The sequence below is a fragment of the Amblyomma maculatum genome, chromosome 4, assembly GCF_055883805.1.
Source record: "Amblyomma maculatum isolate TAMU_Amacu chromosome 4, ASM5588380v1, whole genome shotgun sequence".
Lineage (NCBI taxonomy): Eukaryota > Metazoa > Arthropoda > Arachnida > Ixodida > Ixodidae > Amblyomma > Amblyomma maculatum.
Window position 1 is genome coordinate 143404773 of NC_139347.1, and position 4243 is coordinate 143409015.

General features: G+C 56.7%; 1 pseudogene; it reads right to left on the bottom strand.

Annotated features, from left to right (window-relative positions):
- Positions 1–3246: 3246 nt before the first annotated feature.
- LOC146193237 (uncharacterized) lies at positions 3247–3826 on the bottom strand (annotated as a pseudogene).
- Positions 3827–4243: the final 417 nt, after the last annotated feature.

Genomic DNA, 4243 nt, shown 5'->3' on the forward strand with positions numbered 1-4243 from the left:
GACAGACTCTCAGAGGGTGCTTGCACCAGTTCTGCTTTCGCTTCGCCTTCACTCTCTTAGCCTGCTGAGACGCCCGAAGGCCTCAGTGTTTCCCAGGACGGACCTGGCACGCCGGAGGTGGAGTGAAGACAGTCTCTAACAGCGCCCCCATGCCTCCTCGCGGGCTGGGTTACACGGGGTTGCCCCTACCCCTGATGACATAAGTCAGTGGGGATTCCCCCGCGGGGTCCATACATAGAGACTTAGCCGGCACAGCCCATCCCTGGACTGCACCGGCGGGGAACAGACTCTTATTTCCCACTACGAGGAGTGGTCACCTCCGACTCCAGCGGCTTCCACCATGGATTACAGGGAGTTGGGAGCTCCCCAGCCTTATCCCTAGTCCCGTTTGTCAATAGGGTACATCATCGGTAAAGGCTGTAATCTTAAGTGGGCCCCAGCGTAGCAGTTCCTAAGCCCGAGAATCTACCCCGCTTTAGCGGGGTAGACTTCATCAGATTGCACAGGGCTCCGAGGTTCCAGTCGGCCGTCTGAGCATTCACCGGCGTGGCCTCTCTCGATTACAGGAGCGCGCTATTGCTCCCAGCCTTATCCCTCAGAGCTTCATCGCCAATGGTTGCACCCCTCTCGGTTACAGGAGGACGCAGCCCCTCCCAGTGACCAACCAAAAGTCAATCCACCCATCATCGGGAAAACTGCCTTAGTTTGCTCGATGACAAATTAATGCCACCAGGCTGACCTGTCCCTCTTCATCAGGTCACAGCTGAGTCCTCTCCGCTTCCGCGGAGGGCTCTCGGGTGTCTGCTCACCCGTGTTGTAGTCCCGCTCCAGCCACCCAGAAGCTTGGATTTACGGGCCCGCGCCAGACATGAGCCTGGCTATGGGAGGAGACATATGCAACACAAACTCCGTCCCAAGAAGAGTTTTAGCTCGCCAACAAGTATCCCCCAGGCTAACATGGGATCACCCAGGCCGAGCCCCTTCCCAAGAGCTAAGTCCCACAAAATGGCGGACACCCACGCCGGGGACCGCTCTTGTCCCAGTTTACGTCTGGTCATCGTCGAGCTGAAAACGAATCCTGCAGCTCTCCCAGTGCGCGTGGCGGACTTGTCAACTACTGCCACCGCGTTGGTCGTGTTGTGGGTCGCACCCACGTGCTCGGGCAGGCGGGATCGCAACACCCGTGGTGCACTCCCATGACGTGCACCCCTGCCAGACGCCTTCGCGCCCCCCACTTCGGTAACTCCCTTCGTGCTGCGCTCCACGCGAGAGCCCGATTTACCAAATTTTGTTAAGCGTCTTGGATTGGACGCCGGCCCCGTATTCCAAAACCTTTTGGGACCTACCGCCTACGTACCGGAAGCGCGAGTGGAGGCTTCATCCTCCACCCCTTTGGTCTCACAGCGGTACTACTGACAGACTCTCAAAGAGTGCTAGCACCAGTTCTGCTTTCGCTTCGCCTTCACTCTCTTAGCCTGCTGAGACGCCCGAAGGCCTCAGTGTTTCCCAGGACGGACCTGGCACGCCGGAGGTGGAGTGAAGACAGTCTCTAAAAGCGCCCCCATGCCTCCTCGCGGGCTGGGTTACACGGGGTTGCCCCTACCCCTGGTGACATAAGTCAGCGGGGATTCCCCCGCGGCGTCCATACATAGAGACTTAGCCGGCACAGCCCATCCCTGGACTGCACCGGCGGGGAACAGACTCTTATTTCCCACTACGAGGAGTGGTCACCTCCAACTCCAGCGGCTTCCACCTTGGATTACAGGGAGTTGGTCGCTCCCCAGCCTTATCCCTAGTCCCGTTTATCAATAGGGTACATCATCGGTAAAGGCAGTCATTTTCAGTGGGCCCCAGCGTAGCAGTTCCTAAGCCCGAGAATCTACCCCGCTTTAGCGGGGTAGACTTCCTCAGAGTGCACAAGGCTCCGAGGTTCCAGTCGGCCGTCTGAGCATTCACCGGCGTGGCCTCTCTCGATTACAGGAGCGCGCAATTGCTCCCAGCCTTATCCCTCAGAGCTTCATCGCCAATGGTTGCACCCCTCTCGGTTACAGGAGGACGCAGCCCCTCCCAGTGACCAACCAAAAGTCAATCCACCCATCATCGGGAAAACTGCCTTAGTTTGCTCGATGACAAATTAATGCCACCAGGCTGACCTGTCCCTCTTCATCAGGTCACAGCTGAGTCCTCTCCGCTTCCGCGTAGGGCTCTCGGGTGTCTGCTCACCCGTGTTGAAGTCCCGCTCCAGCCACCCAGAAGCTTGGATTTACGGGCCCGCACCAGACATGAGCCTGGCTATGGGAGGAGACATATGCAACACAAACTCCGTCCAGTGAGTTTTTGGGCCGTGACCCCTTTTCCCAAGCATTTCACCCCAGAAGAGCCGAGCACCAGGCCGGGGGAAAGCTTGTACCCATTTAAAAACCGGTGGGTAACCGGCGGCACCAGGGATCGAACCCGGTACCTCCCGAATGCGAGGCGGATGCTCTACCACAATAGTTGCGCCGATGTGGCAGTGATTCGTTCCGCCATCGGACAACAATAAGTCCGCCTTGCGCGGCAACAGCCCATTATGTGGCCCTTTTTTTTTGGGGGGGGGGGCCGTGACCCCTTTTCCCAAGCATTTCACCCCAGAAGAGCCGAGCACCAGGCCGGGGGATAGCTTGTACCCATTTTATAACCGGTGGGTACCCGGCGGCACCAGGGATCAAACCTGGTACCTCCCGAATGCGAGGCGGATGCTCTACCACAAGGCCACCGCTTCGGTGGTACCTGTTTTCCGGCTGGCGTTACATAACCTCGACGGCGCTTATAGTAGCCTTACCTGTTTTCCGGCTGGCGTTACATAACCTCGACGGCGCTTATAGTAGCCTTACCTGTTTTCCGGCTGGCGTTACATAACCTCGACGGCGCTTATAGTAGCCTTGCCTGTTTTCCGGCTGGCGTTACATAACCTCGACGGCGCTTATAGTAGCCTTACCTGTTTTCCGGCAGGCGTTATATAACCTCGACGGCGCTTATAGTAGCCTTACCTGTTTTCCGGCTGGCGTTACATAACCTCGACTTGTAAAAGAGAGAGGGTGGGGCCGAAGCGGACAGCGACGACTCTGCCTAGGTATCTCTTGGTGGCTCCGATAGAAACCGGTTAAAAAATTGTGGCAGTAGGTGCTGTCGCTGAAGCCAGCGTTGTTTGCCCCGACTTCGAAGCAAATAGATCAGCGGTGACTTCGACGGCGAAGCCAGGGTCCTTTACAGCGGATAGCATCTTGCGATGGCTTCCATTAGGCGCAGAAAAGGGTCAACACTTCGTGCGGCCGTTGATGGACTGCCACCAATGCCAGTAGAGGTGCGACTCCAGAAGAGCTGATGACGTCTTCTGGCCGTTGCGCACTAGCTTGCGCTTGATTTTTTGCCATGCGCTTTCAATGCGCTGAGTGTTTGCTCCGGTTGTGGGGTCGACAAAATGGATGGTGTGGTTCACCGTGTGCCAGTTGAGATTCAGGGGAACTCCGGTTGGGTCCTGAAGGGTCGGAATACAGTTGTACGCTGCCCATTCATCACTGTAAACTGTAGTTCCTGGCTTGATGTTGGCCGCGATGATAGGGCCTAAAGTAGCTGCGTCCCTGTTGTCAACTTTGATGAGGCGAAGCTCTCCAGTCTGGGACCACACCATCCCAAACACCCACGGACCCTTATCGGCGACACCACCGTAGTTATTCCGGTGCCTTGGAGGAACATTGTCGCCGGATAGAAGCCTTCCTCTGTTGGCTTTCCGCTTTCCACGCAAGAGGCAGTCATCGATTTGAACCTCTTCGCCAGCTCCTCCCATGGGAGGCCGCTGGAGAAGCTCCTGCTGCAGCACTTCCCTGGTATAGTTTCGCGAGTCTGTGCGGGCATCGTTGTGAAGCTCGAAATCTTTGAGCACGAGCTCCCGCGTCTGTCTGGATGTCAGTTCTTTCGCCATACAGTAGGTGATCCAAATTATGTCTCGCCTTGACAACCTTACATTTGGACGTCCCAAACGGTCTGTACGGGCAAAAAAGGACCCGTGGCCTTGTACCCCTCGAAGCACACCGGTGCCATGAAGCTGTGAAAGCTGCTTGAGGCACCTATTACATCTAAAACTTGGCCGCATTCCATTTTAGGCTTTCCTGTTAAATGTCACCACTTCTCCTTCGCAGGAAGGCTTGTCGGGGTTAAAGGTAAGGTCTTTACGACACCCCAGTACTCCGAAGTTGCAGGGCGG